This window comes from Colobus angolensis, unplaced genomic scaffold (assembly GCF_000951035.1).
Source record: "Colobus angolensis palliatus isolate OR3802 unplaced genomic scaffold, Cang.pa_1.0 Scaffold489, whole genome shotgun sequence".
Lineage (NCBI taxonomy): Eukaryota > Metazoa > Chordata > Mammalia > Primates > Cercopithecidae > Colobus > Colobus angolensis.
The window spans coordinates 401,800-417,077 of NW_012118365.1; the positions used below are offsets into that span (position 1 = coordinate 401,800).

The window sequence follows — 15,278 nt, forward strand, 5'->3', positions numbered from 1 at the left end:
AAGCTCCGCCTCCCGGGTTCCTGCCATTCTCCTGCCTCAGCCTCCCGAGTAGCTGGGACTACAGGCGCCCGCCACCTCGCCGGGCTAGTTTTTTTGTATTTTGTAGTAGAGACGGGGTTTCACTGTGTTAGCCAAGATGGTTCTAGTAATATATTTTCTTATTTATTAATTGAGACGGAGTCTCACTCCCATTGCCCATGCTGGAGTGCAGTGGTGCGATCACAGCTTATTGCAGCCTTGACTTCCTGGCCTCAGGTGATTCTCCCCACCTCTGCCTCCAGAATAGTTGGGATTAGAGATGTGTGCCACCATGCTTGGCTGATGTTTTTTTATTTTTAGTAGAGACGGAGTTGTGCAATGTTGCCCAGATTGGTTTTGAACTCCCGGGCTCGAGTGATCTTCTACATCATCCTTCCAAAGTGCTCGGATTACAGGAGTGAGCCACCATGCCTGACCACTAGAGACATTTTAAAACCTCAGATGCATATACAATAGAAAATATTTATAAGGTTATCTACAAAGCGATTTCTGGTCCTGGAATGTTCTGTGCTTTTCGTGTGGGCCCTTTCCTCAAACAGTTGCCTCTCCCTTCTTACTCCTGCAGAAAACTGTATTGTCACAATATATGGGGAGTGAAGTAATGGGATGACTTCCAGATAAAAACAGAAGCCTTGCACATCCTTCCTTGAGAACAACTGCGTGTTTTGAGATCCCCAAGATAGCCCTCAGGTTTAAGGATCCACTAGAAGTGTTCGCAGCGCTCAGCTAACCTGATAGACTCCAGTGAAACAACATAGGTTAAGATCAGCAGTGGGAAAAGGTGCATCGAGCAGGGACAGGACAGACCCAGTGTGGAGCTTCCGGGTGCCCGGAGTATTGATGTCTCCTAGCTACGATGTGTGACAACACCATGGGGTATCCCCAACCACTGACCAGCACCAAATCCATAGTGTCCAGAGATGCTATTGGGTGTAGGTCACATAGACACGACTGAGCCCCCATGTGCCTAACATTAGTCTCTAGCCCCTCCAGAGTCAAGCTGATACCACCTGGCCCAAGGCACCACACTGAGTCACATAGTGAGCATAGATCTTCTGTAGGAGGATCCTAAAAGTTGTTTACATCCCACGTTCCTTAGGGAGGACCTGGGTGTTCACCTCTGTATCACTCTGCTCCTTTAGGAACCCTTCTGTGACATATTTCATGAGAACTATTCAATTCTGCCATCACTCTGTGCTGGAATAGCCCATCCGGCCTACCTGTTTTTCTTATGTTTGGACTCTTGTACTTACTTTTTTAAAAAACATATTTTTATTTTAAGTTCCAGGGTACATATGCAGGATGTGCAGGTTTGTTATGTAGGTAAACATGTGCCATGGTGGCCTGCTGTACCTATCAACCCACACCCAGTTATTAAGTCGAGCATGCATTAGCTATTTTTCCTAATGCTCTCCCAACCCCACCCCCGGAAAGGCTGTAGTATGTATTCTTCCCCCTCCGTGTGTCCATGTATTCTCATTGTTCAGCTCCCACTTACTAGTGAGAACATGTGGTGTTTGGTTTTCTATTCCTGCATTAGTTTGCTGAGGATAATGGCTTCTAGCTCCATCAATGTGCCTTCAAAGGACATTATCTTATTCTGTTTTATGGCTGCATAGTATTCCATGGTGTATACGTACCAGATTTGGCAAGGTTACAGTTAAATAGGAATGTTTTTACACTGTTGGTAGGAAAGAAAATTACTTCAAACATTGTGGAAGATGGTGTGGCAATACCTCAGAGATCTAGAACCAAAAATACTATTTGACCCAGCAATCCCATTACTGGGTGTATAGCCAAGGAATAGAAATCATTATATTACGAAGATACATGCACATGTATGTTCATTGCCGCACTGTTCATGACAGCAAAGACACGGAATCCACCCAAATGCCCATCACTGAGAGACTGGGGAAAGAAAATGTGGTACATATATATCTTACTTTGCTTTATCATTTTCATTCAGTTTGAGTTCATTTTATGAGAAAATCAAAGAATTAAATTAAAGCCAATTAAATCGCATATACTGTATTTGTCATATTTTTATTTGTTTGCGTGGTACAATGGTAAACAATGGTAAGCACTGCATTGGATATATTGTAGAAGAAAAATCATGTAGATTTCAAAGCGCTTGATGTGATAGAAGATAAAAATAATATATTTCTCTTCTTCAATTACTCTTTAGATGTCAGCATAAGAATGATGAAAACATTTCCCGTTTTTATGAAGTGGTTTAAAAGCATATGTCTGCATATAATTTGGTTCTTTTTTCTCAAATCCTTAGCTCTGTTGGTTTTAAGACTTTTTTTTCCTGAGCCCTGCTTCTTGTTTCAAGCCTTTCATTATGGTTCTGTACTTTCCACTCCTGGGCATCATAATACACTGAGAATCTACCTATCAGTAATTTGCTTTAAGTTGGTTTAATTTCCACTTTTCTTAATTTTTTGAAAGATAGTCTAAAAAAACACCCTCATTTACGTTTAGTCTTAGAACCAATAGTCTCACTAGTAAAGTCTTTTCATTGCTCCAAAACTCTCCCACATGTTTACTGCTGTGCAACAGAAATAGAGACAGGAAAGGACTGTTTTATGCTGAGCAATTACCACCTCTGCCTCCAACCACACCAAACTCAGTCAACAGGCCTTCTAAGCATGCAGGAGGAATTTTCTTTTCTTTTCTCTTTCTATCTGTGTTTTCCCTTCCTTCCTTCTATTCTTTCTTTCAGATAACACTAAACAGCAGCTATTGCTAACTGAAATTTCATACTTATGTGGCAGAACATTCACTGATAGAAAGATAGAAGATCGATAATATTGATGGCAGGTTTAGAATTGCAGACCTGACATTCTTATTTATTTATTTGGAAGAGGTATCCTATGTCCCTAAATGTTTTCTTTTTCTTTTTTGTGTCTGCATTATTACAATTAGTAAAAGAATTCCACATGTATCAGCTGGTTAAAAAGAGGAAGTGAAGTCACGTGTGTGTTCTAGTCAGCATAGAGTGGGGTGTACTGCAATTTAGCAACTCATAATGAAAAAAACTTGTTTTTTCCTCATACTACGAACACAGGACAGGTAATTAGGGGTCCTATTCGCTACCTCTTTAGCCTGGGACCCAGGCTAATGAAGCATCTGCCATCCCAAACATTGCCGGTGGGTGGGGTAGGAAGAATGGCTCAACAAGGGGGTGTCTGTCTCCAGCCTGGAGCCACAGAAGCAGGAAGCACTTCCCTCACGGCTCACCTGAAGCTGTCATGCTCCACATAACCACCAGGAGGCCCCAGAGTGCAAATACCTTGCACTCAGAGGGAACTTGCTCAGGGACTAGAATTACTGACTTTCTCTGTAAGATATTTGTCTAAAGTGCTGAGCCTATAGTAGGTGTTTGCTGAATTTTAGATAACATGGTTATTACTTTGCTACAAGGCCATGAACAAGTCACATTACTTTGCTTAAGTTCCAGTTTCTGTAGAGAGAGGAAATTTTCAAGTTGTGACTGTTTAATTTCAGATTTGAACATAAAGTACATTTTTAAAATGCTTATGATGAACTAAATGGAAATGGAAAAAGTACATTACTGTATGTAAAATTCTATAATTCATAAATTAAGATCGTATTAGGTTGGTGCAAAAGTAATTGCTGTTTTGCCATTACTTTTAATGGCAACAACTCAACCTAATATTTATACTTTTTCCTCTTCCCTAACACACACACGCGCACACACACATGCACACACACCCACACACACATAGTCAAACACATATTCACAGTGAATTTCTTTCATTTTCATCGATAGGAAATTCTCCCTCCCCCTCAAAAACTATCTAGTTTCTTTAAACTGAATACCTTAACAACCACGACAGATTTTTGAACACAAATTGAAAGTAGTGAATGCACTCTGAGTTCTCTGACCAGCAGAAGGCTTTCCAGTCGAGGGCACCTTTAGAGTAAAGCCCTCTCCCTATTTTAAACACAGCATTGTGACTTCAGTCATTTGCTTTTCTCTCTCTCTGTATTTTCTTTTCTTTTCTTTTCTTTTTAAGACAGAATTTCTCTCTTGTCACCCAGGCTGGAGTGCAATGGCACGATCTCGGCTCACTGCAACTTCTGCCTCCTGGGTTCAAGTGATTCTCCTGCCTCAGCCTCCCAAGCAGCTGGGATTACAGGCACATGCCACTGCACTGGCTAATTTTTGTCTTTTTAATAGAGACGGATTTTCACCATGTTGGCTAGGCTGGTCTGGAACTCCTGACCTCAAGTGTTCCACCCACCTAGGCCTCCCAAAGTGCTGGGATTACAGGCATGAGCCCCCACACCTGGCCACTATTTTTTTTTTCTTTTTAATCAATATCAACAAGGGGGAAATGAATAGGGGTTGCAATGGTAAGAGATGAACTTTCATACATTTAACTTTTTTTTCTTTGACTTTTTTATTGAGGACTTTGCCTGAAATTTTGGCTAAGGGTATTTAGAGATCATATGTAACTTTTTGTCACTGAATTTTTAATTTTTTTCCTTTGCAGGCATTCAATTTTTTTTTAACTTTGTGTTATTTGAGTTTTTTTATGTCAGTCTTCTCATTTAATATACTCAGGTTATTGGGAACAATTATTTAATATGAACCACCTTAAAGATGTTTGATTGACAAATATAAGATATAATATGGTGTTATGATACATGTATGTATTGTGGAATGATTATATTAGGCTAATTAACATAATATGTACCATAGTAATTCTAAACTCCAGAACTTAATTCCAATACTTGAAATTTGAAAGGAAAGGGAACAATGTCTCTAGTAAGAATAACTTCAAAAATCATCAACAAAAAACCCTTTTTCCATGTACTTTATTATTTTTGTTTTGCAGAAATCTAAAAGGCTGGCTAAAGAAAATGTTTATTTTTCTCTTAAAAATTATTCTTGTCACTTTCTTGCTAACATCCACTAGGCAAATCAGGCATGATAGATTTCAAATTTTATAATACATTTCAATTTGACTGCTTTAATCGGAGTCAAACCAAAACAAAAAAAAAGAGGGTCATGAAAACAGCAAATAATAATAATCTTATAATTTTCAATTTGTTAAACATTCTTCACCATATTATACTCTAAGGATTATGAAAAATAAATTATAGAAGAGATTATGTGATTCGTTATTAATTCTTTCCCTGCAGGTTTGAGAACCAAACGATGCTACACTAGCTCTTCATTACGGAAATATGCACTTCATGTAATAGAATCAGATTGCACCCAGGCATGGCAATGAAGGTTAGGCATAAGCTGAAAAATGAATCTGACAGTTGTCTTCAAATATCGTTTTAGCCAAATGTTTCGAATTTCTCCCAGTGCAGACCTTTGATGAGAGTTGATAAAATCAATCAGAGTTAATAACATCAATCAGAGTTAATAGTCTGATGATTTTTGTCACTCTATAATGTTTTCAACTTTCGAGGCATGAATTATGGCCTTTAACCCTGTCTTCTTTTCATTGCTCCACGGTTTCCCCAATTCCATGGCCAGGATTAGGAAATTTCCTACAGTTAGATTGTGTATCAACCAAGTGATGAATTAGCTCTTTTGCTGAAATTATCTAAACATAAGGATTTGTCTGAGCTTTCCAATCACTAAAATTATATTTTCTACGTATTTATTTAAAGTAAGGTTTTGTTGAATAAACTAACCAAAACTATGCACATGTTTGTAATATATATATATACACACATGTATAATCTGTTTTGATATCTATCATCTATCTTGATCTATCTATCTATCTATCTATCTATCTATCTATCTATCTATCACAAATTGTTAGTCTATGTAGTAACCTTTGTCTGTTGGGATATTTGCTATTTTTCCTGAGCTATATTTCTTATTTTCCATTTATGCCTACAAAACTAAGTTTATCGCTCCTTCCCTCATTTACATGTTGGATGAAGCCCCTGAGGGACCGGGGCAGATTCCCATTCTATACATGCACTTGTCATTGTATTTCTCAGAGTCCTTTTTGGAGTTGCTGGGCCCTGAGTTCCAGCTCAGTGTTTTGTTCGTGAACACATAAATCAGAGTAGTGAAGCCCAGGGAGAGAAAAGCACTGAGACAATTTCTCTTCTCTGATCACCTGTTGTGAGTCCTCCTTTTCTGCTTCTGTGGAATCCGTTCTGTAAAATCCAGTCTTTTCTTCTCAGCACCATTTTGCACAAAATTCACATATGCACATATATCAGAAAATAATTTAATGTCATTTAAAAAATTATTTCCAAAGTAAGGCATCAATATGGTAGAAAATTTAAAAATACAGAGACACAGGATTAAATAATAGTAATAACAATCTCTTACCTAACACTTTCCTAATTCCAGAAGAAACACTTTCCTAATTTCCTAATTCCAGAAAAATTGTTTCTTTTGAAACAATTTTTGCAATTTTTCCATTTCTCCTACTGTTTCCTAAAGTCAAAATCAAACGATTATATGCCTACTTACGAGTATGTCAACTTTATTCAATGTCTATTTTCAGCATAAAAGATGGGGATTTAGCTCACTATCACTAGCCTTCTTTATTTCTTTTTTCTCCAGTAATTTAAAAAGAAATATATTATTTAAAATTATGTTATTAATTCGCTATGTACCTGGAAATGATGTATTTATTTTTCATAATTTCAGTGAGCATCTCAACATCTTTTGTGAAAAAGGAGAATGTGGATGTCACTGGCTTGCACTTCACATTACGTGAGTTCCACTTTTATTTTTCTGTTACCAAGATTGTTAGCTTTTGTATTGCAGAAAGGGTTTTTTTGACTGACATGTTTAAGGAAGGAGTTTGTTGATATTTATGTATTTTGAAAAAATATAAATATTAGATATTTGTATGATAAGCTGATTTAAATCTATTTCTTCTATTTAAAAAAGTATTTTGGCCAGGCTTGGTAGCTTACGCCTGTAATTCTAGCATTTTGGGAGGCCAAGGCGGGTGGATCACCTGAGGTCAGGAGTTCAAGACCAGCCTGATAAACATGACTAAACCCTGTCTCTACTAAGAAATACAAAATTAGCTGGGCTTGGTGGTGCATGCCTGTAATCCCAGCTACTCGGGAGGCTGAGGTAGAATTGCTTGAACCCAGGAGGCAGTGGTTGCAGTGAGCCGAGATCGTGCCAGCCTGGGCAACAAGAGCTAAAGTCTGTCTCAAAAAAAAAAAAGTATGTTGCTTTGTTGGACATTTTAATAAACTGTGAAATTCAGAAAACACTGACGTAACAGGTTAGATAAATGAGAAGAAAAGGCTAAGAGAACATAGGAAATGGGTAACAAAATCACAAACACAAAGAAACAATCAGTAGTTAACTTTTTGATATGAAACGTCAACACAATGGTACAATCACAAAATCACAAAAGAAAAAGTTGACCTTCTAAGTTTAAAGCTTCAGATGAGCATTCACATTCCCTAAGGTGAGTCAAGAAGGTAAGGACAATTTATTTCTTTAATGAAATATTAAGCCATGCTAATTAATATTACCTAAATGATAAATACGTGTTTATATGTATAGTAGTGTTCATGTAATTTCATGTCATCTATGCATCTGAATAATCTCAGCATGGTTACACTATTAATGGTTGGTACTTTCTGACTAATTTCTCTGAAACAGATGCTTCACCTGTGTATACACACAGAGACTCACACGTCAGTCCAGCTCCATGCAGATGGATAGACTTGCGTGGTGCGGTGTGTTCACGGAGGGCAAGGATGCCAGGTCTTCCGTTTCTGAGGACTTTGTGACACTTTTAGTCTACCCAATTCTGTTATTTTTTTTAGGCAATTATATTTCAAGCAAGATTTAGATCTCTCAGAAATATAAAAGCCAACAAAGGGAAACGACAGGATTAAAATATGTCCAATCTTCTGGCTATATACAGAATCTCCCAGACCAGTGTAGAGAATGTGAAACCTCTATAAACCAAAACATACACCAATAAAATAAAGGTACCTTCAATCTGGTAGGGTAAAAAACAATTTCCTCTTCATTTCGTGTGTGTGTGTGTGTGTGTGCGTGTATATATATGTGTGTGTGTATATACGTGTGTGTGTGTGTGTGTATATATATATATAAACATTTTACCCATTAGACATGTCTGAAAGTGAGCATGAAGATACATGGTAGAAACACCTAAAATTTCTATTTAATAAGCAGCAGAATCAATTTATCAATGTTTAAATAGAGGACTCTCCAAAAGTAAAGATGCCATACTAGATGTGTTGAAAAACAGTGAAACGAAGTGTCATGGTACTTGTTTGCCATGAAATTACAGTTTATGGGTGTATAAGACATGTATATGTGTTACTCTTACACCATGCCCTTCATTACCCATTGGCATACAGGACACAATATAAGCACCATAGCAGAGCTCCAGACAAGATGAGGTACCTATTAAGAATATAGTCATATATCATTTTAGGGGAATATTTAATGCATAAAAATAAATCAAGGAATAGGTTAGTAGTAGTAGTCTATCATTTAAAAACTATTCTGTGCAGAGCACCTCAAATAACATTTTGAATTAAACCAAAACTTAATTTAATACTTAATATTCACTGAGATCTCCCTAAAGGCACATAAAGGATTTACAAAATTAAAAAAAAAGAAAAAGAAAATTTCTCTTTCAAATAAGGCAATGTGTGTTATGCTATTTTCCATGATAGAAACTTTTTATTTTAGTATCTTTGAAAACTAGTAAAATATTTCTAGTTGCTTAGGGTTCAACGTCTAGGAAATTTAATATGAATAGCATTTCACTAATGAAAGTGCTTTTCTTCCCCCTGCCCCCACAGCCCATCTTCTCCATAAACTCCATACAACAATATCAGCTCCCAAACTGAGCTATCTCTCCACCCTCTGACTTATCAGCACTGATTGCTATCAGCTGTTTCTGGGCCTGCCTGCGTTTTGATTCATTGAGGTTTTTCCTTACCTCCCTGTGTGGTTCAAGTTTTCTCAAGAGAATGATGGTGCAATGTAATCTACTCCTCAGATATATAAGAAATTTCACAAATGTTTAGGCTTATTGGAGAGGATGAGATCCTGAGGGAAAATCCATATACTTTCTTGTAGATTTCAATGAGATAGCAGTCCCATGATTTATCAAACATACATTCAGAAAACCTGCCAAGGGATGAACTTCATTTCTCACTTTCCTTATTTTAAAGTGAAATTTTAACTTCCTAACATTTCTGGCAGTGAGTAAGCAAAGCCCAAGTTTCATATAAAGAAGAGGAATATGTTGGTATTACAACCAGGAGAACATTTGCTTTTGTATATGTGTATACGCTTTCTATGTCTACCAGTTTTTAGCAGATCCAAATATAAGTCTCACCATTCCCTCTGCTATTGCTGTTAGGAACCGCAATACCTTTGACCCAGGAGTCAGAGGGTTTTCATTTTTTTCACAAAAATACGTAAAATCTTCAACCCTAGGTAAGCATTTGCCCAGTAACATACAGATAAACTGAAACTCCATCCATGACAATTACAGAGTAACCCCTGATAGAATAATCTTATACAGGATGATAAAATGCCCCAGCTGCCAATTACAAGAGCCTTTACAGAGTCGTTTCTCCTGTTTTCTCAGTAATGCTTCATTTGTCTTGCCCAAATTGGGTTTTAGAAAAGTTAAAAAAAGTATAATATTTTAACACAAACATGTTTTCTTTTCTTTTTGGAATGATTGTATAGAATACAGCACATTGAACTTGAGACAGTAGCTACAAAAGAGCAGATGCTAATGAAAAATTCCAGCTGGAATAATCATACTGTTGGATAGTGGCTTCCATGTTTATTATATGATCACTAGACCATTTTCTGATGTGAGTTTAACATAGTATATTTCATCACACTTTTCCTCCTATATGTCTGCAGGAAACCTTCAGAATATTTTTCAGATATTAATACCCGCACAAGAAAAAACATCTTTGCTACTCAGTGTGTGTGACCTATAGACCAGCAGCATCAGCGTCAGCTGCAAGCTTGTTAGAAATGTTGCTGGCCACGGTGGCTCGTGCCTGTAATCCCAGCAGTTCGGGAGGTCAAAGTGGGCACATCACTTGAGGTCAGGAGCTCCAGACCAGCCTGGTCAACATGGTGAAACCCGTTCCTGCTAAAAATACAAAAATTAGCCAAGCGTGGTGGTGCACACCTGTAATCCCAGCTACTAGGAAGGATGAGGCAGGGGAATCTCTTGAATCCAGGAGGCAGAGGCTGCAGTGAGCTGAGATTGTGTCATTGCACTCCAGTCCGGGTTGCAGAACGAGACTCCATTAAAAAAAAATAAAAATAAACAAATAAATAAATAAAAGAAGAAAGGAAGGAAGGGAAGGGAAGGGAGAAAAGCAGACATGTAAAATTTCAGGCTCCACCCAGCATTTGTAATAGGATTTCACAATAATTCATGTGCTCATTACAGTCTGGATCCCCTTCCTCAGTTTCATTATCTTTTTATCAAATGTGAATCTGGTGTTCATACACATCTCCACAGCCTGGGTGCATTTACGGTGCAGGAAGCTAGGACAGAGTGTGCAGAGGATGCCCATGGAAAACAGATGTTGCGTGCATCTGTCAGAAATACAATTCAGCCATTGCTGACTTGTGGCTTGCTGAAATGACCGGGCTGCACAGACTTCATTTTCAGATCAATAGTCATTTCTTAAATATATTTGGTCCTGGACTCTGATTTCTGTGCAGGGCATAACCATATTTCTCTTAAAAACTTATGATCAGTATAAAATGGCTTTTATAGTGGATTACATCAGCAGAATGGATCCTGAGTGATAGCTAAGTATTCTCAGTTTGGGCAATGAGGAACTCTATGAAACACTAGCCTTACAGTAGCTCAGTTTAAAAACAAAATAGTCCTATGAATCTTTCCTTAATATTCCCTTTGGATGTTATATTTTCAAAGAATAGTCTCAAGATCAAGAATAAATACCAAGTATAAAATAACTAGTTAGTGCTAGTGAATAGTTTTGGAAACAGCAAAAGTCCTGTTCAGATCTAGGCAATAGTTGAGCCACATTTCTTCTGACTTGGATTAACAGTCACATCTGTAACCTGCTTTGCGGTTGAAGCACAGTCAGAATACATTCTGATGGCAGATCCCTAAGGCAATGGAAGGCAGCTTAGTGGGACACACTGAGGAGTTGATGATGAGGAGTCCTCTCAATTCTCTGCTGACTCCAGATCAACAACGCCAGACGGCGATACCACACTCAGACCTCTAAGCCTCTTCAAAAACAGAGCCTCTTGGATGGTTCTTTCCTAAACCTCCAGCTTCTTACTCCTTTAATTCATCATACCCTATGATCTGTTGCTTCTCGAGGATGTAGGCACGTCTTCTGGTAAGAGCGAACAGAACAATCGCCTCGATGTTAAAGGACAATTTGAAAAGAAAACATATGTTGGAAAGCCAAAATGGTGATATATGTGCTTAAAATTCGCTTGCAACTGTTGAAGTTAAAACTTTACTAAACGATCAAAAATACAATATACTTTTACATTTTATTTCTACAGGAGAACACTTGAGAGGGAAATACACGCTGATATATCACCTCATATAAACTTTTTCAGATACAAAAGCAGCAAGTTTTTTCCTTAAATCATTAATTTTCTTTTTTCTGAAATTCACTTCTAGATAAAAATATATGATGTATGTATGTTATGTGTACTCAAAATATTCCAGATATAAAAAGCCTTAAAATCATACTAAAACTAAAGCTACACAATCTAAACTACAACTCATTCTAAAACTCATTCTAAAATGAATGAGTAGCTCATTCTAAAACTAAAGCTACACAATCACATTAAAAGAAAATAAATAAATAAAAATCAGAAATTGCTTTAGCTACATATTACTGATTTTCTGCTACCTCCTAGATCAACAGATTTTTTTAAATTTTAAATTTTAAAAATAGATTTAGGGGGTACATGTGCCATTTTCTTACATGGGTACCCAAATAGTGTACATTCTACCCACGAAGTAATTTCTTATCCTTAACCATCTTCCTACCCTCGTGCCCTTCTGAGCTTCCAACATCTGTTATTTCACTCTCTTTGTTCATGTGTGCACATTCTTTATCTCCCACTCGTAACTGGAAACATGCAGTATTTGACTTTCTGAGTTATTTCACTTAAGATAAAGGCCTCCAGTTCCATCCACGTTGCTGCAGAAGACATGATTTCATTCTTTTCATTCTTTTTGTGGCTGAGTAGTATTCCAATTGTGTGTGTGTGTGTGTGTGTGTGTGTGTGTATGTGTGACATTTTCTTTATCTAATCATCTGTTAGTGGACACTTAGATTTATTCCGTATTTTTGCTATTGTAAATAGCACTGCAATAAACCTACCAGTGTAGATATCCTTTTTGATACAATGATTTATTTTCCTTTGAATAGATATTCAGTGGTGGAATCGATGGATCCAACAGTAAATCTATAATCCATGCTGAAGATGCATTTCAGGGATAGGTTATATCCAAAGAACTCAAATTTAAGTTCTATGAGAGATAGATGTTTAGAACAAATGAGAGGAAAGGTACTTGAATTATTCCAGCCTCTCCCCTTCCCACATTTTTCCCTAATATTAGAATATTTGCCTCTTCAGCTCTATGTGAACACCGGTCTTTACCACAGGGTGGTTGTGGGTGTTAAATTGTTTGTTATATCCTAGACAAAAGACATGGTGCAATATCTGACACACCACAGGTGTTCAATAAATGGCTGTCATTGTTACTGTCTGTGGGAATGTCCTACTATTAAAGTTCTAGTAGTAATAGCAACAATTATTAACATGGAAAAGGGAGAGAAAAAGGAATCCCTGAGATAACTAGAAAAATGTTTGCTTTTAAATCTTGACATTTTCTGAAAATTTTTCTAAGCATATTTACAAGCTAAAATTCCAACACTTGACTTATATATCTTCTTATGTGAAACAACTAATTAATCAATGAATAAATAATCTGCTTCTCGTCAATTTACTATCTTTTATGGTTATGAACTTTCTTCTAAAATAATCTGTAGTCTAAATTTAAGCCTAAACCTGTTTATTATATAATAATGCTTATAGCATTTTTTTCAATAATTTAGTCCAATAAGTCACATAGATTAAAGGTGTCTCTACGTATATAGAATTTAAACATTTACATTGGCACATAGAAAGTGGTTTTCTTTTTTCCCCCAATGTTGATGATGATAGTTCTTGTGTGCTTGCATTTATATTAGCCAAAAGAAATGCTCACAGGAATAAGGAAAGTTGCTGAGTAGAGTTGCTGTTTAAAGATTTATAGATGTGTGAGAGATATTGCTATAAATTAGCATCCCCAAATTGGTCTAATTATGTCTGTGTCTCACATATCTTTCAAATATCTAGTGTTCTTTGCTATCTCTGCTTACACTTAAATCAGTTCTCTCTATGACGGAATGATGGATGGGGGCTTATTTTGACAATAAGACACTATCAAATGGATGAAATATTGGAATAAAATAACTATCTGAAAGTAAGAATGTATTATTTCCACTCTGCTAAACTCACAAAAATGGTAACAAAACATGGCAAACTGTGGTGGATTTGAAAAAGCTTCCTGGCAAATGCCAGTACCTATCTCCAGCATGGTACAAAAATGTTGAAGTATGACATTTACTTTACAGTGCGTATAGCTTAGGAGGATGAGAGATTTTGGAAGTATTGTATATTTTCTACTATTTAGCATGTTAGGTTAACCAGGAAGCATTTCGCTTAGAGGTACTTTTAATCACATTCTTACACCCATACTAAATATTTTGTCTCACCTAGCAGTGTGCAATGACTTTCTGCACATCCATTCCAGTTGAACTGATCTGACGTGAATTTCATCTCCGGCGCTTAGAGAAGATACCTTGGCAGTTCTGTTCTAAATGGGGAGAAGAGCAGTGAGAGGACCTATGGGAAAATAAGGCCTTCAAAACCCCCTACCTGAAAAGACCTCCGTTTGTTAAGGTGGAATCAGACACTGCTGAAATCTTCAAAGGGACGAGGGTTAGGTGTGAAGTCTGGAGGAATAAGAAATACAGGTGCTCTAATGAACTTTGTATTATTATTATTACTATTAGCCTATCAGAAAAGACATATCATGCATGTCAAAGGACAAAGTATTTTTTAACCATGTTTTAAAAAAATCAGGCTACAGAGTGTAGATTTAAATATTGATCGTTTTTTAGACCGGCATGAATTATACGGCCCAGTTGTCTGCGCAAACGCTGTGGCGACGATAATAACCTATGATAACCTCACCGCAGCATCTATCATCTAGGCAGAGTTGTTTGTTAAGATCAGTGAAGATCCAGAAAATCAGGCGGCGTGCTGCTTGGTTTTGCCAGGACTAAAGGTACTGAAGGATACCGAGAAGACTTGTCATTATTCTTCTTCTTGTGGTTGTTATTATTATTATTATTATTATTATTATAGAGGCCAGCGCTGCTTTTGGGGTGAAAGAAGACCATCAGCAAACCTCAGCCTTGCCGCCAGGACTCCACCGTCTTCTGTCGGAGTCTGCGGGTCCGCAGCCTGCGGCAGGGAGGCCCGGGCACCCGCAGGTGGCGCCCCACGTCCGTGTTTGCGCCCTCGCCTGCGCTCCAGGCGCAGCTAGGAAACCCAGCGCGTCTCCCCGGGTCGATGGAGCCAGCGCGGAGACCGCAATTTAATAAATAAGCGCGAGTGCCAGCCGCTCCACCAGCCCGAGGTCCAGAGGAGCAGACACACAGACCCGGGCCGGAGGGAACCGGACAGTTCCCCAACTGGGGACTCTGGAACCACAGCACCTAAATCATCAAATTCTCAAGCTTTTTTTCCTCTCTTCGTCCCAGCCATCCCAATCGTCGTCATCTTCTTTCTTTTAACTTATTGTTTTTTTCGCCCCTTTCATTATGAAAGTGGTCACGCCATTCAAGATTAAGACTTGGAGGGAATTGGGGAAAGAAAAGAAAGAATCTAAAAGAAGAGAAGCGACCGGTGCTTTCAAGGGTGCCTAATTTTCAAGAGAGACGTCTGGGAGGATTTTGCTCTGGGCGTTTGGGTGAGCTGGACTGGGGCATTGAAGGGTGCGGCGGGCTTGGGAGCAGGGAAGGTTCGGAGTCCTAGGGCGGCGGCAGCGCTCGGCTATGCCCTCTGGAGACTGGCGCGGGTGCGGGGCCGAGGGGATCCGCGATGGAGCCGCGCTGCGGGC

The 15,278-nt window shown here is 38.1% G+C and overlaps 1 long non-coding RNA gene across 1 annotated transcript in view; it reads left to right on the plus strand.

The window, feature by feature from the left end:
• The first annotated feature begins 14,590 nt into the window (after window positions 1–14,590).
• LOC105524079 overlaps window positions 14,591–15,278 on the plus strand; it is a 2,248-nt gene continuing 1,560 nt past the window's right edge. The window contains exon 1 of the long non-coding RNA XR_001003691.1: window positions 14,591–15,128. This is a non-coding gene — a long non-coding RNA (uncharacterized LOC105524079). The remainder of the gene's footprint in view (window positions 15,129–15,278) is intronic.